At 38.8% G+C, this 24,765-nt stretch overlaps 1 protein-coding gene across 1 annotated transcript in view; it reads left to right on the top strand.

Annotated features, from left to right (window-relative positions):
* Nucleotides 1–24,765, top strand: part of LYRM4 (LYR motif containing 4) — a 42,164-nt gene that overhangs the window by 4,075 nt on the left and 13,324 nt on the right. The gene's annotated exons all lie outside the window — the stretch shown is intronic.

The raw sequence follows: 24,765 nt of genomic DNA, 5'->3' as shown, positions 1-24,765 counted from the left end.
CACAATCCATTGTTTATAATTGCTAAAAGTGGCAGGTTTTTCCATCAGTTGGAGAAAACTGGAAATTAGGACCTAAAATAAGCCTATCACCATTTAAGGAAAATCTGCAAAGGTTCCAAACCCAGTCCTGCTCCTAATCTGCCACAGAAGATTTATAAACTGGATGTGAAGGATGTGTGTGCATTCCATTTGTTTTTGTCAATAATTTATTCAGTTTATATCTCACGTTTTCATTTGTTTTATGCTCGAAGTGGCTTATAATAAAAACAGAAATAGATAAAAGGGAAAAAAAGACATTTAAAGCAACAAATATTAAAATCTGTAACTATTTGAGGCACTTCATTGAATATGCACATTATTAATTTGTTTATGATCTTTTGAGTTTTACTCATCAATTTATTTTATAACTTAAAAGCACATACTAAAACAATGCATACATTCTGTTAGTAAGCATTTCGCTAGTGGCAATAAACTAATTTGAGATCTTCTTCCGAGCATGGATTCTTATGTAGCCAGCGTACGAGCCGATCAGGAATAAAAAAATTACAGCAAGCCCAGGATTTAACCAAAGGAAGAACTAATAAGCAGAAGGAACCAAAATAGCCCATTTACAACTCACCCTATTCACTGGATATAAAATGCAGACTGGATTGGAAGGAAAAACTGAAAATCAGCCAAAGTAGAATCAATGTTGCAGAAGAATATAGCTAGTTCAGGGGTAGGCAACCTTGGCTCTTTTATGACTCATGGACTTCAACTCCCAGAATTCCTGAGCCAGCTGGCTCAGGAATTCTGGGAGTTGAAGTCCATGAGTCATAAAAGAGCCAAGGTTGCCTACCCCTGAGCTAGTTGAATGGAATTCTGAATAGGGTCACTAAAGAAAGTAGTATTTTTATATTTATAGACTTACATAGTTTCAATTTCTCATGGAACCTGTTGTGATATCATCTGAAATATTCATCCCACTTTTTGTTTCAGAAGAACATTAAAACAGCCAACAAAATTGATAAATAAGTAAAAATATAACTACAAGTTTGAATTATTTGCATGCTAAAAATAATAGCAGCTAACATACTGTATTATAAGATTTGTCCTGTGTATTGACAATGCAATTGCATGGACATTGTGGATTGTATTTAAGTTTACTTTGGAAAGTATACATTCAGTAATAAATTGTTGTTATGGATGTGTGGGAATTTTTAAATATAAAAATATTTTCAAAACGATATAATATTATATCCTATTATTTAAGGTTTGTAAATTAATGCCTAAATGCAAACATGGCTGTTTGACAGTTTTAAGCAAAACTTCTTCATAAGGGTAAAAATAAATTGCTTCATGATATCTAGAGCTATATTAACACTGCTGTATTTCATGATTGTCTAATTTGTATTAACAAATTTTAAGGATATTCACATTATTTTGAAATGTCATACTTTTTAATTGCCTAAGTACATTTGAGCAATTTGGATAGTGAAGAATATTACAAGTAACTAGGGCTTTTAGAAATATTTAAAGGTGAAACATTTATACAGTTTTTAAACAATAGAGCTGAAGCTGATCAAGCATGTGTGTTTTGAATTTTGAGGTTTACTAAAATGTAGCACACCACTTTTAGCTGACTTTCTTTTTCCATGGCATGTCAATAAAAATTAAATAATATCCCAGCTGCCGAATAATTTGTTGCTTCTGTGAAATCAAATTTATGTTCTCTTTAAATGCTAATTTATGGTTTAGTCATCAAAATGACCGTTGGCATCTCAGGTTCATAAATAACTACTTGAATCAGCTCTGGGAGGAATTGTGGAAACATGACAGATTACTGTCATTTAGTTGTGTCAATCTTGACAAAAATTTACAAAAGGAGCTTTCAAAAGTTAAAAAAATCATAAAAGAGCATTCCTGTATACTTTTTAAGTTTTGTAGGTGATTTATTTTGTTATGAAAAGATAAAAAAGGAGAAAACTTTGTCTATAGGAAAGTAGTTGTCAGTTTCTTATATTTTCTGTAAATACATGTTCAAAAGCAGTTAATAGAGCACATCGTTCTGTTCTATTCTGTGGGGACCTGGTGAGGGAGTGAAAGGCTTGACAGAAATCAAATGGTTCATTTATGTGTGTGTGCGCGAATGAACAGTCTTGTTTCTTTTTCTGCAAATACCTTTCTTCAGTCTTAAGGAAGTGGTATAAATTGTCTCTCAGGCCATATTGGATGTTTGGATATACTTAGAGAAGTAATCTATTGCCATGGTTTTGGAGGTGGCTGGTCTTTTTTGTTGTCTGACAGTAAATTTGAAACTAGGATTTTAGTTATCTTAATCCAACTTTTGTTATCTTCCCATTGGGACACTAGTATAGCAACCCTACTTAAGGATTTTATGCTTCTTTATTACAGACCTCAATTTTATTCCTCAGCTCCACTTTGTAAATAACAACAGTGGCTAGGCAATGCTCTTCGCTTAAACCCTTCTGTCTTGAATAGCATATTCTAGATTGAAAATAAATCACAGAAGAACTAGTTGCTTATTAGTATTACTTTATAAAAGCTGTTCCAGGCTTTCACAGCTGATGGAAATGATCGATAGAAGCTGGCATGAGATCTCATTGGCAAAAAGTATATAGTACACATAATTCCTATCTCAGATTGATATAATTGCCTCCTTACTTGTTTCGCTGGCCTGTAGTGGTCCGTATGCTGGTTCTTGGGAGGCACTTTAACCATCTAAATTTCTGTGGGTGCTGCATTGTCCACTGGTTGTTTCCAGGTACAGTTCAAGCTCATGGTATACAGGGCTCCAGCATAATGAAGAAACTGCCTTCTCTAGAATAAATTTCCCTGTCTTGGTCAGTTGTTCTAGCAGGTTCTTGATTCTCCCTTGTGCAGAGAAGCAAATAAGCAGATCTTTTTCATGATGATCCCATTACTAGACCTCGCCCATCAGCTCTTTAGATTCATTCCCCTCCTGGCTTGTCAAAGCAGCCCAGGAGATGTTCTGTGAGTAGGATCTAGCAGTGATTAATTCTGAGTGAGGGAGTTGTTCCTTTATCTCTTAAAATGGATTTGCTTCATCCCATTCTGAAAAAGCCATTGCTGGACCCCACCATACTGAATAATTTTTGCCCATATCCGACTTCTCCTTTTTGGAGAAGGTGTTTGGGAGAGTACTTTCACAACAGCTTCAGATGTTCTTGGATGAAATGATTTATCTGGATCCTTCTCAGTCAGGATTCAGATCTGGGTATGGGATGGAAACAGCACTGGTTGCGCTTTTGGATGATCTCTGGCATGGGAAGGATGGGGGTTGTGTATCCATCCTTACCTTACTTGATCTCTTAGCAGTTTTCAGTACCATCAACCATGGTATCCTTCTGGCTCAGAGGATTGGCGTTGGCAGCACAGTGTTGTGCTGATTTGCCTCCTTCCTTCAGGGTCAATTCTAGTCAGTGAAGATTGGAGAGGGGAGGTCCCATTGTCAGCCCCTATTGTATAAAGTGTCACAGGGTTCAGGGTTCCTCTCCTATTTAACATCCACATAAGGTGAGTTCAACTGCATCATGGGATAGGTCTCTATCAATATGCTGATGATACTTAGCTATAGATCTCTGCCTCCTGATGAATTAAGAAATGCTATAGACATCCCGGTGGCTGGAAGCTATGTGAGCCTGGATGAAGCACAACAAGCTTCAGCTGAATCTTGGCAAGACGGAATGGGTTTGGGGCCTACTGATTCTAGGACTATGCCATCTTTGCTGTTGGATGGGGTGGCACTGACTCAGACCTGTGAGTCATTCTAGACTCACAATTCCTTCTCAAAGAGCAAATAGCAGTCTCAACATTCTAAATGTGTTCATCAGGCCAAAGCTTACAGGGCCATGGCATAGAAGAAGTAGGATGGCAAACTCTGATTTGGGTGAGGCACATTAAGGTTAACATCACTGCAGATAAGACATTGCAAACCAAACTTGTTGGCTTTAGGTTCTTTTCCAGTGAGTCCTTCCCTCTCATTAGGTGGCCAAAGTAGGAAATAGTATGCAGGGGGGCATTGATCTCCTAATATATTAAGGGCAGCAGAATGTTACATCTGCACCAAACTTGTGTCTTAATTTTAAGCATTAAGAAGTTTTTCTAAGATGGAGGAGTTTTTTTTTCCTTTGTTCCTGCAATTCACCCAGTAGCAGTTATCAATATATTCCATTCCTCGGAAGAGGAAACACTTAAAAATTCTAGTATCTGAAGCTATTTATTGAAGAGATTTATTATTGAAATTCTGCTGTTACAGCTTGACAATTAAGAAGTATTGACTAATGTAAACACATTATGGATGTCAATTTTAAAAAAGCTGCAAGATTGATTAACATCTCAGAGGAATGCTAACATAAGCCATTAAGAATCATCAATAAGTATTCAGTAGCCACAAAAGATTAGTCTGCTAATAGACAACTACCTTCTGTTAAAATTAAAATCTTTTCAAATCAAATGCTGAGCGTTGCATCTATATTAATTTAATTTTGAAATGTCTATCTTTTCAGTTATAGTTGTTTTAGTTATAGGATTGAATTTTAAGCTTAAAATAAGGGTCTTATTATTTACTTAATCTTAGCAGCTAAATAATAAATACTCAACATTGGAAAACCTCAGATAATCTAACAATTATGTGGATTAAAAAGACTCATTCAACTGCCATGCTTAAAAAAGACTACAGGTAAAGTCAAAATAATAGAATGTCAGAGGCAGGAACCACAGTTCTATCGAATTTGGGCTGATTTTGTATATTTTCTTAATTGCAACATACAAGCTATTGGCAGTACTTATGATATTCAGTGAATATAAAACTGTTTATTATCTGTTCCTCTCTACTCGTATTTTAGCAGATGTTTTGTGTGTGTGATGGATTTATGTTATTCAGTTAGTTCACTGTATGTTAAGTTACACGTAAAAAAGGAGCATCAGCTTCTAGGATAAATGATAATTCGTGGACTTAACAAGCCATCATTCAATCAACCAGAAGATTATAAAAGGTTAGCAACTGCTGCCTAGCAGAGCATCTAGCAACTCAGTAGCCTAAGAAGAAATGGGTACCCAGGGCAGTGACCAAGGTGAAAATGAAGATCTGCCCTAAAATCTTTTCTCACCTGTTTCTTACAAAAATCCTCCCCCTTCCTTTCCCTGGCATTTTTCCCTGGCATTTTATTGCAATTTTTTTTATTATAGCAATGTAATTGTGCACGTTTTGAGGGTTTAAAATGTAAATATCACTCGTATCATTTTTGCTTTATCATTTCTGTCTGATATGTACAAAGTGTGTCCTCGTTTATTAAGATATACTTTAGAAATCGTAAAGCTGTTTGTGGTTTCCCGGCCTAAAAAAACACACAAAAAAACAACCAACCTCCCAACAAAAATGAGGAGATCTGTCACATCAGATAAAAATGCCAAGGAGCTTGAAGCAAGAATGCTGACCTATTTTTTTTTAAATTTATTTATGAAAGAAAACAAGAGGAAAGGAATGGAGGCGCTTGGAAGCAAAAAAGGACCCAAGGGTTTCCAGTAGTATAGTAATGGAGATGACCTTTAATATTGAGGCCTTTGGATCAAATTTAAGTTGGCATTAAAATTTTCTAATAAATTCCCTGCTGAATCACTGAGTGGTTTTTTTTCCCCCTGCCCTCAAAGTTAATTCGGTAAGGTCACAATAAAGCAAGTCCTGTCTGTGCTATTGTAATTGCTCTCAGCAGGCTGGTAATACCAAGGCACTGAATTGCCAGTTAGTGTGCTTTTATTTCTGTCCTCAGCCGGCCCTCCTCATTTCTCCCTCGGTTCTCTCTCCCCACCCCATCTTTTGGTCCTCCTTATGTTAGACACAAAAATAGTCACAAATTGAAATCCACTCTGTTTGAGTTACAAATAGAAAAGAAGTTTATTAGACTTCACAACAAAGTCTAAAAAAAATAACGGTTTGCAAAGCGTGGTGGATTCAGGAAGGCAAACATTGCAGTGCAGCCAAGCACTGAACCACACCCCAAATTCCAAAATCACATATTATTATACATGCTATCCCGACGCCCCATTCCCTCCCCCATGGCCCCATTGGCTTAGGCTTTGGAGGTTACAATCTATCAGAAGCGCCTAAGCAGAATACATTATCTCTGCCCCTGTTTGCTTGTTGTTGTTGTTGTTAGTTGCAAAGTCGTGTCCGACCCATCGCGACCCTATGGACAATGTTCCTCCAGGCCTTCCTGTCCTCTACCATCTTCTGGAGTCCATCTAAGCTCACGCCTACTGCTTCAGTGACTCCATCCAGCCACCTCATTCTCTGTCGTCCCCTTCTTCTATTGCCCTCAATCTTTCCCAGCATTAGGCTCTTCTCCAGTGAGTCCTTCCTTCTCATTAGGTGGCCAAAGTATTTGAGTTTTAGCTTCAGGATCTGGCCTTCTAAAGAGCAGTCAGGGTTGATCTCCTCTAGGACTGACCGGTTTGATCGCCTTGCAGTCCAAGGGACTCTCAGGAGTCTTCTCCAGCACCATAGTTCAAAGGCCTCAATTCTTTGGCGCTCAGCCTTTCTTATGGTCCAGCTTTCACTGCCATACATTGCAACTGGGAAGACCATAGCCTTGACTATACGCACTTTTGTTGACAGGGTGATGTCTCTGCTTTTTAGTGTGCTGTCTAGATTTGTCATGGCTTTCCTCCCGAGGAGCAAGCGTCTTTTAATTTCTTGGCTACAGTCCCCATCTGCAGTGATCTTGGAGCCCAGGAAAATAAAATCTGTCACTACCTCCATTTCTTCCCCATCTATTTGCCAGGAATTGAGAGGGCCAGATGCCATGATCTTGGTTTTCTTAATGTTTAGTTTCAACCCAAGTTTTGCACTCTCCTTCTTCACCCGCAACAAGAGGCTCTTTAGTTCTTCTTCACTTTCTGCCATTAGAGTGGTATCATCTGCATATCTTAGGTTGTTGATGTTTATTCCGGCAATCTTAATTCCAACTTTTGATTCATCTAGCCCTGCCTTTCTCATGATGTGCTCTGCATATAAGTTAAATAGGCAAGGCGAAGGTATACAGCCTTGCCGGACTCCTTTCCCAATTTTGAACCAATCAGTGGTTCCGTGTCCAGTTCTCACTGTTGCTTCTTGGCCCGCATATAGATTTCTCAACAGACAAATAAGATGGTCTGGTATGCCCATCTCTTTAAGGACTTGCCAGAGTTTGTTATGATCCACACAATCAAAGGCTTTAGCATAGTCAATGAAGCAGAAGTAGATGTTTTTCTGGAACTCTCTAGCTTTCTCCATGATCCAGCGTATGTTAGCAATTTGATCTCTAGTTCCTCTGCCTCTTCGAAATCCTGCCTGTACTTCTGGTAGTTCTCGATCCACATACTGCTGGAGTCTAGCTTGTAGAATTTTAAGCATAACTTTACTAGCATGAGAAATGAGTGCAATGGTGCGATAGTTTGAACATTCTTTGGCACTGCCTTTCTTTGGAATTGGAATGTAAACTGATCTTTTCCAATCCTGTGGCCACTGTTGAGTTTTCCAAATTTGCTGGCAAATTGAGTGTAGCACTTTTACTGCATCGTCTTTTAAGATTTTGAATAGCTCAGCTGGAATACTGTCACCTCCACTAGCTTTGTTGTTGCTCAGCTTTTCTAAGGCCCACTTCACTTCACATTCTAGGATGTCTGGCTCGAGGTCAGTGACCACCTCATTGTGATTATCAGGGACGTTAAGCTCATTCTTGTATAGTTCTTCTGTGTAATTTTTCCACCTCTTCTTAATCTCTTCCGCCTCTGTTAGGTCCCTGCCATTTTGGTCCTTTATCATGCCCATTTTTGCATGAAACGTTCCTTTCATCTCTCCAATTTTCTTGAAAAGATCTCTGGTCCTCCCTATTCTATTGTTTTGGCTTCCTACTTTAGCATTCCAATCCCCCATGATGATAAGGACATCATTTCTGGGTGTGAGTTCTATAAGGTGCTGTAGGGCTTCATAGAACCGGTCAATTTCATCCTCTTCAGCACTGGTGGTTGGGGCATAGACTTGGACTACTGTGATATTGAATGGTTTGCCTTGGATTCGAACTGAGATCATTCTGTCATTTTGAGGATTGTATCCCAGTATTGCTTTTCCTATTCTTTTATTGACTATGAAGGCTACTCCATTTCTTCTGAGGGACTCTTGCCCGCAGTAGTATACCTGATGGTCATCTGAATTAAATTCACCCATTCCTGTCCATTTTAGTTCGCTGATACCTAAGATGTCAATGTTTAGTCTTGTCATCTCTTGTTTGACCACGTCCAGCTTTCCTTGATTCATGGATCTTACATTCCAGGTTCCTATGGAGAAAAAATCTTTACAGCATCGGACTTTCCTTTCACCACCAGACATATCCACAGCTGAGCGTCCTTTCGGCTTTGGCCCAGTCGCTTCATTCTTTCTGGCGCTACTAGTACTAGCCCTCTGCTCTTCCCCAGTAGCATATTGGACGCCTTCCGACCTGAGGGGCTCATCTTCCAGCGTCATATCGTTTTGCCTTTTGGTACTGTCCATAGGGTTTTCATGGCAAAGATACTGGAGTGGGTTGCCATTTCCTTCTCCAGTGGATCACGTTTTGTCAGAACTCTCTGCTATGACCTGTCCGTCTTGGGTGGCCCTGCACGGCATAGCTCATAGCTTCATTGAATTACGCAAGCCCCTTCGCCACGACAAGGCAGTAATCCATGAAGGGGCCTGTTTGCTTACATTATACTAATAAGATTCCTCCCCTACTATCAATTCTAGAGAGATGTCTCCCATCTTCTACACCTGCCAGGGGTACCAGGCACCAGAAGGTACTTAAAAACAATTCCTAGATGGTGACTCACACTGGGTCCCATGGTAACTCCTGTTCTCCCCCTCCTCCACTTGAGGCCTGTATTTTTCCCCATATACTCAAAGCATCTACTCAGGCAATTGATTATAAAATGATTATTATAAAATATAAAATATGATTATATGATAATACTAAAAGCGTATATATTTTTATTTTTAAATTTCCTCACTACTTCCAGTTATTTTCCACACTTACGTTGACAATATTGCTGCCCTTAACGGCTGCTGGTCCTCTTTCATTTGTTATGCTTTTTCAAACTGTTCCTTGCATGCTTTCAACTGCAGGAAATTGAAAACATAGAAGAATAGAATATATTGTAAAGCCCATAAGTCATGTAAGGATAAAAAAAGTTATCCACGATAGGACTGAGTGTACCCTGAGTTAAGACTACTGTCACTGCTGCTCCTTAGACCCCCCCCCCACTCCTCTCTTTCGAGCTGTTACACCAGGGGTGTGTTGTGCTCAGTTTATTGATAAATTATGTTACCAGTACTGAAACACTTCATAGTATCCTCCTGTATTTTTCTCACCAATAGTAATAGAAGGTGTTAAAAAAAATTAAAAATGGCCTAATTGAGTAGGAGAATTCCAGATTTTTAGGACATCACCTACAGTTCTTGGATAAGTGAAATAAAATAATCACTTTTTTATTTTATTGCAATGTTTGATGATTATTCATTCATTTATTCATCATATTCATATAGCCACCATCTCAGAAATGTGACTCTGGGCATGTGTACAATAAAAAAAATATCATTAAAATTTAAAAAATATAATAACAATAATAATAATAATAATAATAAGAAGAAGAAGAAGAAGAAGAAGAAGAAGAAGAAGAAGAAGAAGAAGAAGAAGAAGAAGAGGAGGAGGAGGAACATGGAGGTCATCTAGTCCAACCCCCTGCTCAGGCAGGAAACCCTATACCATTTCAGACAAGTGGCTGGCCAGTCTCTTCTTAAAAACTTCCAGTGTTGGAGCATTCACCAGTTCTGGAGGCAGGTTGTTCCACTGGTTAATTGTTCTAACTGTCAGGAAGTTTCTCCTTAGTTCTAGGTTGCTTCTTGCCTTGACTAGTTTCCATCCATTGCTTCTTGTCCTGCTTTCAGGTGCTTTGGAGAATAGCTTGACTCCCTCTTCTTTGTGGCAGCCCCTGAGATATTGGAACACTGCTAACATGTCACCCCTCACCCTTCTCTTCATTAAACTACACATACCCAATTCCAGCAACCGTTCCCTATATGTTTTGGCCTCCAGTCCCCCAATCATCTTTGTTACTCTTCTCTGTACTCTTTCTAGAGTCTCAACATCTTTTTTACATCGTGGTGACCAAAACTGGATGCAGTATTCCAGGTGTGGCCTTACCAAGGCATTGTAAAGTGGTATTAGTATTTCACTTGATCTTGATTCTATCCCTCTGTTAATGCAGCCTAGCACTGTGTTGGCTTTTTTGGCAGCTGCAGCACACTGCTGGCTCATATTTAAGTGATTGTCCACTAGGACTCCGACATCTCTCTCACAGTTGCTACTATTGAGCAAGGTACCACCTATACTATACCTGTGCATTTGATTTTTCCTGTGTAAATGTCGAACCTTACTTTTTTCACAATTGAATTTCATTTTGTTAGATAGTGCCCAGTGTTCGAGTCTGTCCAGATCCTCCTGTATCTTAAGCGTATCTTCTGGAGTATTGGCTATTCCTGCCAGCTTGGTGTCATCTGCAAATTTGATGAGTTCCCCATCTATCCCCTCATCCAAATCGTTGATGAAGATGTTGAAGAGTACTGGGCCCAGAACAGAGCCCTGGGCCACCCCACTACACACTTCCTTCCATGTAGATGCAGTTCCATTGAGGACCACACACTGAGTACGGCCTGTCAGCCAGCTACAAATCCATATGGTGGTGATGCTATCTAACCCACATTTTTCTATCTTATCAAGTAGTAGGTTGTGATCTACTTTATCAAATGCCTTACTGAAGTCCAAGTAAATTATACCTACAGCATTCCTCTGGTCCACTAGTTTTGTCACTTGGTGAAAGAATGCAATAAGATTTGTCTGGCATGATCTGTTTTTGACAAACCCATGTTGGCTTTTAGTGATAACTTTGTTCACATCAAGGTGTTCGCTGATTTGTTGTTTGATTATCTTTTCCAGAATCTTCCCAGGTATTGAGGTCAGGCTGATAAGTTTGTAGTTTCCTGGATCTATCTTTATTATTGGTTAGTGCCAGGAATACAAAAAGCTAGTTTAATTTGTAAATGACATTGATGGAGATGTTCTGTCCTAGAAACCTTCTAGAAGGGTTGTTCCTTGAGCTGGCACAATAAGTGGTCCTCAATATGAAAAATAAAAATAATTATTAAAAATGACCTTTGCATATGCAGCTATGGCATGGCAAAGGATGGTTCACACAAACCTATGCATTACCTCACTTTTTATAACTTCATTCCTCAGTACCTGAGGACTCTTGGCATAATGTGTGAACTGACTTTGCCACATACCCTTGTATCTGAGGCATTAGGAAAGTGGTTTATATTGAACTCTGATGATTTTCTTCACAGCAGTTACAGAACAAATAAATTTATCATCTATCCTTACTTCATAATCCCTTTCCTTCCATATTTTATCCTTTGTAATCATCAAATCCACAAGCCACCAGTTTATTTTTTTTCCATTTTCAGCAAAATCTCCATAAAGAATTTCCAGTCACCAATATATGTACTTACTGTTTTCTCCATGATCAAACAAGTTAATTTTGCAATTTCTGCAAATCCGGTTGTCTTCGCCAACTGTACTTGGGTCGTGGGTATTTTGGGATCTTTCAGTGTGTAGTCTCACTGCAGTTACCATGGACAAAATCAGTCCTCCATAAATCTTTTCTACCTGACTATCCATAGGTTCAACAAAACTATTTTAGTTTCAACTGAACAATAATCTTTAACAGTCTTTGTAACACTATATGCGTTTATACCCCAATTTTTCTAGTTTTGCAAGTCTATCATGCATTATAGAATGACCCTATGTATTTTCCACGTTTCCAACAAAGATTAAAAGTACCTATCTACATCCAGGACAAATTCTTCTAGTGCCATATACCAGTGGTACATCATTTTGCAAAAAAAAGGAAAAAAAAGAACCAACCCTCTCTTAAGCTATAGCATGGTATAGATTGCAGTCCTTTCAGCCACCTATTCTCCTTTTGCTCCATCTATATTGTATACTATGTTGTGTATATATTGTGTATATATTATATATATTGTATATGTATATCCATCTATATTGTAATGAAAGTTCTTGGCCTGTTTTATTATGGACTCTTTAACTTGCTGTTCTTCCATTTCAGATGTCAGTTAAATCTGAAATGGGAGAACACCAAGTTAAAGAGTGCATAATATATATTTCAGTGATGACATGTTCATCATATGTACATAATATGGTCTCAGATTCTGTTTTCTGTAACTCAGTTCCACTTATCTTTTATCTAGATTAAGCCTTTCTCATAAATGTGAAGATGAGAACCATTGAAAACTAAATCCTTCTCTAACTAATGGCATGTTCGCATTTCTGTGTACGTTTACACCATGCTGAATCATCAAGGATCAAAACACATCTCCTTTACATATATACTTCAGATTTTTCATAATTAAAATACATATGCATACCAACATTAAATAACTAAAGTGCTGCTGTATCCAGCTGTTTCCACCCAGGAATAAAAGAAACATATCCATAGTCACATTTAATAAAAGAAACATATCCATAGTCACATTTATCATATGAATAATTACTATTATTCATTAGTAATTCTTCTGCATCTCAAATCAAGATAGTATGCAGTGTGCATGGGGTTATTCTGGATATTTATATGTAACAGTAATATAGGCTTACTTATTTCAAGTGTAATTAGGATTTAGGAGGAGCACATCTTTTTGTTGCTATCTTTTAAAGTCCATTTGTTCCTGTTTTTCCCCACATAATGCTTTGAAGCACTTTATTTTTTGATTACCAGTTTCATATATCTGAAGAAGGAAACTGGGAAAGTTTATGCCACAATAAATGTCAGAAAACTCTTGAGCAGTTATGAAATAAGAGTTGATTCCCAAAGTGACCACACCTCAGCTGGGCAGAAAATTGGATATATAATTGCACGTAACTCTTTTTATTTCATTCTTTGCCCAAGAGTTTCCTAGACTACTTAAAAGCCTGCAACTGTGAGCTGCTAAAATCTGCCCACTTAAAAGAGATCTGTGAAAAGGAGGAAGCATGTGTGAGTGTGTACTTTATCTTAATGCATTCCCAGAGAAATGCACTGTAGAAGGCAAACTGTATGAGGTTCTTTTTTATAAACCGCATTTAAAACATGACAAAGCCAAAATTTCTATGGCCTCCCCCAGATTGTCCTTTAAATTTTGTTTTGAAACCATAAACCACTTCTGGTGTAACTAAAAATTACCTGAACACTGCCCTTTTGCACCTTGCTAAATAACTACATTTGTTACATCCATTGTGGTTAATTAAATTACAGTTCTCAGGAAAACAAAACTGGTGTCCTCTCTGTCCTCAAAGTGAATACACAATTGATTACATCCTGGGTTTCTCAAGCTATTATTTCTCGTCATGTATGAACTGAGAAATTGGAATTTTGTATCCTGATTAATAAAAAGAAATTAATCAATTTCCAGTTGAGGTTGTATGAGAAATTTGAACTTACTAAACCTAGTGCAGTTCGACTGCAATGCATATGAGAAACTTCTTTAAAAGAACATAGCTTTTGAGACCAAGAGGTTTTAATACAGGCCAGGCCAGGCCAATGCATTAAAGTAAATATTTTATGATACTACTGCACAATAAAATGTCTCACACATTTTTTCACGTACAGATATTCCTCGAATTACAACCACGGTCGCGCCCAGAAATTCTGTTGATTGGCAAGACAAGTTTCTACATTTTACAACCTTTCTTGCCACAGCTGCTAAGTGAATCACTGCAGTTAAATTAGTAACACATTGGTTAAGTAATCTGGCTTCTGCATTGACTTTGCTTGTCACAAGGTCACAAAAGGCGATCACATGAACCCAGGACATCATAATTACATGCCAATTGCCAAGTGTTTGAATGTTGATCACGTGACCAAGGGGATGTTACAAGGGTCGTAAATGCGAAAAATGTTTGCTACTTTTTTTTCAATACTGTTGTAACTTTGAACTGTCATTAAACAAATGATTGTAAGTCGAGGACTATCAATACTTCAGAAAGCAATTGTCTGTTTTAAATTAAAGGAATCGTTAATAATCCCTTATATCTGGCAAATGCAATCTAGATATCTATTCTTTAAAACGTATGCCACTAAGAAGTATTTGGCTTTTTGTTTCACTTGCTTCCTATAGCCAAGTTTGTTTTAATTTTTTTAATTTCTTTTCAGTGATACCACAACACTCTAAAGTTCTTGTCACAATACTAAATTAAAGGGCTAATGGGACTATTGTGATTGCAAGGCTACATCAAAATCAATTACAGGGCTCAGACTACAAGCAGCTACTCTAACGCTTCAGTAGCCTCTCTCGTATTACTTATAAATTATAAGTAACCTCATAATTTAAGACTTTCTTTCTCCCACCCACCCCCACACACATACATGCACTTCAGAGACTACTAAATAACTAGAAGTGGAGCCTCTTGCTTGACAGTTCACTAGGTGGTTTAATGGGCCACGTATGCAGAAATTGCTAATAACTCATCAGTGACTAACAGTCCAAACAACAGATACCAGGAGTATCTTGACTTGCGTGTGGTTGTGCTGAGATGAATGGCCCTGAATGATTAAACTGTAATTTATCAGTGAACTAAACTGCACAGTGATTATTGCAGGTTCCTGGAAAGTGTAATGGAAGATGGAAAGTATTAGTGTGTTAAAACAAATGCTTCCTATCTGGTTAAACATATTTGTGGAAAGGAGAGTGAAAGATCTATACGGAAAAGCCTTTCCATTTCCTAAGCAGCTGGCTTAAAAATGGCTTGATGGGTGATTAATGCGTTCCTTGTTCACTTAGAGCTTCATCACAGCCTTTGCTGCTGCTTCTGGATAACTTACAGAATGTGCAATCTCTCACACACACAAACAGCCTATCAGAATCACACTCAGACTCACGAAATCTGTTATTATAATGATCAAGATTAAAACCACTTTACAAATGGCTTGGGCCCTAAGCCAGGGAAAAATAGAAGACTTAAGGCAGGGCTTTTCAACCAGTAGTATGGGTACCACCTATGCTACATTGGCAGCTGGTAGGTGACCATCCTAGAAAAGGAGTGGGGGAGGGGAATGAGCTGAACCGGTGGCAGCACCGCACAAGCCTGAGCGAGAGATGGCTGGAGCTGCAGGGCTGTCAGGGCTCAGCAGAAGCACCAGGATAAGCGCCAGGCTCCAGCTAGAGTTCGGCGCTGATCCTGGCGCTTCTGCTGAGCCCTGAAGAAGTGCCGATCAGCTGGAATGTTGCACCATCTCCAGGGTCTTGTGATTTACATTCAGATGCTTGGCAACTGATTCATATTTATGATGGTCACAGTGTCCCAGGGTCATGTGAAGTGACCAAAACCTCCTGCAACCACCCAGAAGACGGGGGAATAAAAACCAAACACCCCACCCCACCCCCGCTGCCAATCCTCAACAGAAATGCTCACAACAATGAAAACCTCGGACAAGAGGAAGAGGGCCACCGGGCAGGCAAGCAGGTGTCTTGCTCAGCTGTGGCTTGGGGGGCACTTTTTTCAGTGCCATTGTAACATCAAACAGTCACTAAGTAAACTGTTGTAAGTCGAGGACTATCTGTACTTCATCACTTTTTTCTTTTTGGGGGGGGTCATCAAGTTTTTGACACCTTGCTAGGCAACTGGTGGTACTCGGATGTTGCCATATCCTAAAAGTGGTACAATGGGTGAAAAAATTGAAAAGCCTTGACTTAAGGCACCCATATTGCTTCTGAAAATTCCTCAAATATTCAAAACTACCACAGGTCTCAAAATCTTTGGCCCTAATTACTTGGGTAAGAGTCTAAACTTCAACAGATTTGTAAGAATTGATTCTCAGAATTGCGGTTTTAAGTTGCAATCATAAGTCAAGGTTCCATATGACTCGAGTTGATTTGATTAGGCATCTTTAGAAATGCTTGTTCCAGAGCAGACGCAAGACTACTGAATGACTCCAAGATGGTCCAGAAGAAAAAAGTTGAAATGTTCCAGAAAGCCCAAGAACAGTGAAGAGATCAGTACAGGAAGGGTATTCTGTCTAGAGCAGGAGTCAGCAACCTGAAACAGTGAAAGAGCCACTCGGAACCGGTTCCCTCACAAAAGGAAAAACTGGGAGCCGCAAAAAATGTGTGCAGATGCGCGTACATGCGCGCATGCGCAGAACAGGGTTTGACTGAATGAGTGGAGCCAAGGTGAGATATGCACCTACCCTGCATATTTGAATTGATTGGTTGAACTTTTTTAGTCCCACTTTTTTTTTGGGGGGGGGACTGCACATGGCAGAGGACTGGGAGCCGCAGGAGACGGCTGAAAGAGCCGCATGCGGCTCCGGAGCACGGGTTGCAGACCTGTGGTCTAGAGGGATAGAGATACATTCTGGTGGGGTCATCTTCCAGACGGAGGAACACCAAGAATGAAAATGTCCTGTAGGCTTGAGAAATTGCTAGCCAGGTGTAGTTAACACCCTCGCTTAATTCTAAATAGGGAAGTGATTATTGGCAAAACTCTACATTCAGAAAGCCACAAACTTAAACTGAACAAGTGTCAAGTAGATACAAGAGTTAACCCAGAGATGCTGGCAAAAGTAGAGATACATTTCTGCTATCTTCTTCTCCCTTTACAGCCAAAGAAGGAAGATAAAGCAGGAGGGAAAGAATGTTTTCACTTCCTTAGTGAATAACTGCATAATTTGCCTTGTATGGCTGAAAACAAAACTTAAGAAGTTTGCTTTATGAATGAAAGGGAGAAAAGAATAACAGAACTGAATATTTGATCATCTCCTGAGAGAACCCAAAGCTTTCTGGCAGAGTACGTGCTATAAAGCAGACCATTAATGCATTGGAGAATGCTGAATATTTTCAAGAAGGGGAATTTGTGCACTAATTAGTTCTTTTTATTTTGCCTTTATTTTCTCCGAGCTGTCTTCTGATCTCCTCCCTATAGCAATCTTCTGGGGTTATTTTTTGTTTTTGTTTTAATATGGAATTTTAATTATGTGCCTTTCATTAGCCACTGATAAGTGAGCCGTTAATGAGATTAGAAAAGAAGATGCCATTGCACTAAAAATGCACGTGCATTTTTCCCCACATTTCAGCTAGTAGGATGGGGTGAGGTATGAGAGGAGTGCCCAGTGGACTTGTCTAATTCCTAATCCAGTTTTACTGAGAAATATATGGTGTTGTTCTCCATGGACCACATCTGCCCTTCTAAGCAGTACTGATTAACTTGCCACGCTGTTATAATTATTCTGTGTTTTGTCCTATGTATGCACGCTTGGTATAATGAGGGAACAGATAAAAACTGTAGTTATAAAGGGTTTCTAACACATCAGAAAAGTCAGATTAAGGTCATGCAGCGGATTCACCAGCCTAATTTAAATGTCATGGAAATGCCACATTCTGCATTTTTAAAGGAGGATGATTCTGTGGCATGAAGAAGAGTTATAAGCTAGGTCAGGGGTAGGCAACCTCGGCTCTTTTATGACTCATGGACTTCAACTCCCAGAATTCCTGAGCCAGCCAGTCCACGAGTCATAAAACAGCCAGGTAAAAGCTGGAAATGCATAACACTCACAACGCTGAAGAATGGATGATAAGTACAAACTGTTGACTAGGCTACAGCTGTGTTTGCTTGAAGCTGATCGCCGTAAGTTTCTGGTGTACTGATAATAGATGGGTAGCTTTTTCTGCCCATGTCGTATGCTACATTTATAAACATACTAGATAACCTATGTCCTATAGGGTCATTGTTTCAGATTTTATGTGATCAGAAATGACTTTAGTAACAGAGAATGTTACAAAATTTTATGTGATCACATGTAGAGTGGAACATAGGCCACCGGGCCGTGTGAGTAGCTGGGCAGTGCATGCGCGTGTGTGCACCTGCTCACCCCTCCTCGTGCCACCATTGCCACTAGTGTTCCATGGGTGGGTAAACATACTAGATAACCTATATAGAGTCATTGTTTCAGAGATATTATCAGATTCCTCAGTGCCTTCAGCAATGATAGTTTCTAAAGTACTGTCTTCACTGGAAAAGTTGGGGTGCTACTTAGAGATGTATCTGCCTTGAAAATAGCTCGTGTCGGAACTGTATAGCACAGTTGAACATCAGCACAGGAAATGTTTTATGGCTTGTATTTTGTATTATGTTTTCTATCTTTGTGATGCTTATGTCATAAAATGTTTTATAAAATGTACCAAATTTCAATTCCATGGAAAAGACAAGTCCCATATTTTTGAAGTAAATTAGTTCATTTGAAGTACCATGGTTCAAAATATTTTGTCCTATGGTCCACCATTTCACCCTGTTAAAGGCTATAGGAATCACCTAAGTTAGACAGGCACTAAGTTAGTTTGTCTTGGTTTTGTGCTTGTGTTCATGGAAATAGATTATTCTAGAAAGGAATAATCATCACTGGCTTTAGATGAAACTTGTAACTGGTTTATCTCAGTTTAGATTGCAACCTATTAAAGTGTTCACTTTGTGTTAGTAATGCCTCCCCCCATCGCCAAAAAAGCCCCACTGTATAAGCAGTGAAGTGAACATACCCATAAATAAACATAGCCCTCAAATGGCTACTGACTAGAGAAAAATATCAGAATGGAATCCTGTCTGATCTTTTCCTCCTGAAAACATCTTTCCAGTGGCGTAGCGTGGGGGGTGCAGGGGGGGCCGGCTGCACCGGGCGCAACATCTGGGGGGCGCGCTCGCACTCGCAGCTCTCTGCCCCTGCCTGGCTCACTCACTCTCTCTCACTGCAGTGCTGGCTGTGCGAATCCGATCCGAGCCGCCGGGTCACCGCCCACTGTGGAGGGGGGGTGCCAGGCGTGCGGTGCGGAGAGAGAGAGAGGAACTATCTGGGGGAGGGATTTGCCCCGGGTGCTGACAACCCACGCTACGCCACTGCATCTTTCATCAACTTATGAAAGGAGGGCCTGTATCTTTTTATTCAGTATCCTTCCTCCCCGAACACACTCAACTTCTTATAAATTTCTCCAATCTTTGAGGAATAGAGAACAAAGCATTGTGTCATCACACAATGTCAACTCAATAGTACTTCTGCTCTTTGTTGAGCCCCCCACATGACTTTTATACTTGCTCTCAGGTTTGTTTCTAAACCGTTGTGTGCACCTGGTACAACTCAGCTCCTTAAGTAACAGTTGGAAATCACTGTGATAAAGCCAAATATTTATTTTCCCTCTTTGATCCACAAATACAACAAGGAATAATATGATGTATGTGCATATTCTTTCTTCTCTTCAATTGAGGACAGAAAATGCCCTAGGTTCTGATGTTGTAATTATTCAGTTGTAAGATTTCTCGGGTTTTTTTTCATAATAGGATACACAATGTGAGATGTAGTATTAATCTTATCCTGTCCCCTATTGGATCCTCATCCTAGACTTCACTTCTTCAAACACTGCATTTTCCCCTCTGTAGCTTAGATCTCTTGGACTTCCACTTTGGGTCCAAGAGTCTTTACAAATCAAAGAAAAGATGCCTGCTTTCAAGATATTTTCATGAATGAAAGCTTGGAGAACACTTTGTATCACAGGCTGCCAGAAAGAATTTTGCTGACTTTGTGCTGCTGCAATTGTTGCATGGATATAGATATATCTCGAATACTGCATGGCAGGTTGATTTTTAATAGGTGGAAGCAACATTGGCTAATAGTTGCCAGCTATTGGCTAAAGAACACATATTTCTCAGCAAATTTGGTCTCACACATATTTTCCAATACTATAGTCTTTAGGACCCTAGGTGGAAACAAGCCATACCTCTAAAATTTCATTTCCTTGGTCTCTTCCTAGAATTATTATTTTCTTTTCAGCCATGAGTAAGTCAGTGTATTAAAACAATGATTTTACAATATAGCTCAACAAAAGCTAGACTGACAAACAGAAGAAGCTAGAGGTTTACATTCATCCTGCCAGTTGTACCTCCTTTCTTAAATTCTGTATAGGAAAGTATATGCTGAAATAAAATAGTATAAATAATATACTAAAAGTGGTGTGCTTCCTTCGTTTCTCCTAGAGAACAGATTCTAAAACTGTCCATGTAAGGAATTTATCTACATTTATGGACTGGATATGATAGAAAATACTACTCATGTTTTACTCTGCTGTACCTTCCGTAGGGATTACTGCACCAGATACATCAAATGTTTCCTGTTGTATCACCAGATCATAGCATTTCAATGTTTCTCTACTGCTTTTAGACAACAATGACTTTATTAACAGAGAATGTTACAAAATTTTATGTGATCACATGTAGGGTGGAACATAGACCACCGGGCCGTGTGAGTAGCTGGGCAGTGCATGCGCGTGTGTGCACCTGCTCATCCCCCCTCGTGCCACCATTGCCACTAGTGTTGCGTGGGTGGTGGCAGCACCGCTAATATTGCACAGGTGGCAGCATTTTTACTAACCTTGCATGGTTGGCAGCAGTGCTGCACTCAGCAGGCAGTGCAAGCCTTGTGGGGGGCAGTGGCACGATTTTTGTGCCGGTAGTAGCAATGCCGCGAGCCTGGCGCTGGCATTACTGAGTCCCTTATGTGCATGCTCGCAACCCCATTTGCTTGGTGTGCATGCTTTGGAGCCTGTTTGTGATCTATTGGCAGTTTTCAATTCCAGTCATTCTATTCATCCCTCTAGCAATGGCAAGAGATTGTGGGAGTTGCGGATGAAAACATTAAGCTATGTGATGAAGAAATACTGAGCAGTAGTGCTAGGAGGGAATGCAAGTTGCTTCCAGGACTATAATTTTCTGGGCTACATAGATAAATGTTATGACATTGAGTTTTGATTCATACTTGTTTTCACATATGGCATGAAGTCACAGTCTACCGAAATCACAGTCTGGGCAAAGCCCCATGGATTGCAGTGCATCAGTTTTTATCATGGCTTGGGGTATGCCAGTGTTTCTTAAAGTGTGGTCCTGGGAGTCTGAAAGACCTACTCAGGAGTCTGCAAAATCAAAATTATTTGCCAGTTTATGCTGAAAAGTATTGCAGTATTAAAATCTCATCAAACAGTTATCAGAAGTGGCTGCAGGGGTAAATGTGTCAGTTTTAATCTCTAATATGGTAAATAGTGATAAATGTAGCCTATACAAACAACAGCTCTTTTGGGGTCCTCTGTAATTTTTAAAAATGAGAGGAAAAAAAAAGTTTAAGAAATACTGTTCCACATAAACACATCTACGTATGCTTTCCATCTGTCTCTTTGATGGGAGGAGAATATGCCCCTTTCTAACTACTTATTCCAACAGTGGTCCTGTTATTACACCTCTGTGTTGAGGCTGATCAAGTTGCTGCCTGCACAAAATGCAATCTTGATTTCCAGTTTTGCTGGGCATGTGGATAGGCATTGCATAGGCTCATAGTGCTTTCTATGCCAAAATCACTTATGCATCAGCTAATCATATTGAGCCTATGGCTTCATCGTTTTCATTGACAGGAATAAGTTCCTTTAAAACTTCGTTAAGCATACTTAAATGAAGTTTAATGGTAGGACATTTAGACTGATTGTAACACATCTCTTCTGTAAATCTGGAGAACCGTTTTGTTTTGGAATAGTGCTATAACACGAAGGTTTGGATTCTTTTATGTGTTCGGTGACATTATCTTTGATAAACCATCCAATTAATAACTCTTTAATGGAGTTGTATTTTTAATTAGCATTCCCTATAATACTTGAATTAACAGTGAATATTACTTATTAAAATAATTTACATTCCAGTCTGGAGCAGGTTAATTGCAATAATGAAAAGAGCCTCCTGCCCTTCCTTTAAGGGATGGGCATGCTAATGTGACTGTTTCGAAAGTTCTGGATGGAAAATGTTTAATCCGTATTTTTTAAAAAAGCACATTAAATGTGACCTTCCTTAAAAATTAATATACCTCATTTATTTTTAAAGGGAGGAAAAGATAGGAAAAGCAGCGTGCTTTGATTTTTAAAACAAATCCTGTTGGGCTGGTACAGATGGAATGTTCTTGCTAATTGAACTGTGTGTCCACATCTAAATTCCTTGGTTCTCCCCAGCCTTCCCTCAACAGCTTGAATGCTTTTGAAAGTTCTGTCTTCATGTAGCTGTCCTAACAGTAATCCCAGTGCCCATCTCAATTATTGTTTAAAATGGGCATATAATCATGGTTCAAGAAATGACTGTAGGAGAAGAGTAGGCAGAGCTGGGGGGGCAGAGTAAAACGTCATTAGTTTAGAAACCTTGCGTTGCCACAAGCGATCCAAGCCTACCCGCCCCCCTTGAATTCTGTTGACCCTTATCTAATGCCAATTTAGTACTGACAATTAGTTGACCAGATTTTTGTGTATAGACTTCAATAAATCGTTTATGCTGCAGTTAGCACAAATTGTCCTGATTTTTTGTGCCTGACAATGACACTATTGACTACCTTCATCATGGCCAAGGATACCGAAGTTAGCCCAGACTGAATTGCATGCATGAGTAATTATCAGAAGGGCTTCCAAGTCAAGGAAGGCGTGCAGGTAGCACACAGGTTTATTCTACACAAGTTTATTCTATGCAAAAGCCCTCCTGGCCACAGTTGCTATCTGCTCTTTGACCAGCTTCAAGACCAGAAGGGCCTCCAAGTTGAGCATCAGTCTAGAAAGAGGGCTACCGTATCCAAGACCAGCAATGGAAACATCCTAAACCATATCTCAAATGCAACTACAGCTCTATAAAGATTGTTGCTTAAAATGTTAAATCCCCATATCTTTTATTTCTTCCAGATATTTTTTGAAGGAATAAATCTTAGTTCAAGGAAACTAAGATAAAAAAATATAATGAGAAGAGGATAAAATACTGGAATGTTCGCAGCCTTGAGTTTTTTATACAAATAATAAAGGCAAGATAAAAATTTAATAAATAAACTTCTATGTTGTGTTGTAGCCTGCTGAATGAGATAGAAAGGCCTTTAAACCACGTTAAAGGAATGAATGTGCATAAATCTGGGTTTTCCGCAATGGCTATGCTGTCACACACAATGTCAGACAGAATTGTTGTTATTTTTAATGTATCCTTGCACGAGTTCTTTGAAGTTTGATGCAATTCTCCAAATTTGTCACTAGATGCTAATGTCCAGATCAAGGTATATTGCCTTCTGAGTGACCTCTACAAATATTCAAGTGTGGTTTCTTAGTTACTATATTGCATGGGGATAAAGAAATATATTAGACTAACGTGTAAATTAGGTGGACTCTTTTTGGCAGCCTTTAGAACAGGGGTCTTCAAACTTGGCCCTTTTATGACTTGTGGACTTCAACTCCCAGAATTCCTCAGCCAGGCATGCTTGGGTGACCTTGGGCCTTTTAGTCTCTTGTCAACCCTAGGAAGCAGGCAATATCAAACCACCTTTGAAAAACCTTGCCAAGAAAACTGCAGGAACTAGTCCAGGCAGTCCAGAAGCAGATTCCCCCAGTCCTGTGAACTCCTTCAGAGAATAGAAGGTTTACTTTACAATGAAAACCGGAATTTGGGAACAGTGCTGCCAGCTCCTCAGGGACCTTAGAATTAAGTTCTTAGAATCGCCAGGTATGACTGAGACTCAGAGAATATCTGTTTCAGGTAATAGCTATCTCTAACATGATAGGTAAAATGTTTAGTCAGGAGTTCTGTGTTAAGATCTTGATACATTTCTATGAGCATGTGTCACATCTTTGGATTCTACTTTACATTTATGAATATTAATCAAGATAAAGTTGAAGCACATGCTTGTCCAAGTAGAGGTGATGCTTACATTAAATATTTTATGCTTCATATTAGCCATCTTATAACAGGGATATCAGGGCTATTAAAGGATAATGATCATTATTCTCTGCCTATTTTTTGAAACTGATATTTTAAAAGTTTGTTTTAATATGTAAAGCTAATAATAAGCCTATAAAATTAGTTTGAATTATTTTACATGAGTCAAATATATTTCTAGTTCTTGATTAATTGGTCCTCCCTTAAAATTAGCAAATGTCTTAGTTATAATGCTTGGGTAATGTTCCAAGTCCAAATGTAGACAAATCTTGCAAATATCCATAATTAATAAAGATACTAATCCATATTAATATCCATAGTTAGCATTGCTTCACTTGCCACTGTTTTTTTCAAGGAAATTACATTCAGCTATTTCAATCTCAAGCCGACAAACCATTTTTCTACTTCCTAACTCATCTATGTTATTGACCTTTTAAAAATTAATACCGTATTATTATTGCATTTGCATAGGCTTTACCCTGAGTTGAAGGTTGAAATGAGAATTCAATATATGAGCTGTAATATGATTAAGAAAAATGGGGGGGGGAATTAAAATGGGGAAAAATGTGTTTACAAAAAAAAACATTCAAACACCCTTCCCTTTATATTCTTTTTTTCTCTTCTATTTTTTCCCAATTAACCCAACCAATAAACATTTTTATAGTACTCTTTTCTATTTAGATTGTTTTATTTATTTTTGCACAGTTTCTTTTTTCTTCAAAAACTATGTTTTACATATGTAAGCATATGTTTCATAATGGATAATAACTATAAATGTATGTTAAAGGCAGTTCCTTTTACAAAGAAAATTTGGAATTGCTATGAAAGTGAAACACTGCCATCTATTGGCTGATATACTTCTTTTCTTTGAGCT

This window comes from Vipera berus, assembly GCF_964194415.1.
Source record: "Vipera berus genome assembly, chromosome: 3".
NCBI lineage: Eukaryota > Metazoa > Chordata > Lepidosauria > Squamata > Viperidae > Vipera > Vipera berus.
Note: the sequence above shows the minus strand (reverse complement) of the source record. Positions and strands in the feature narration are given on the sequence as shown.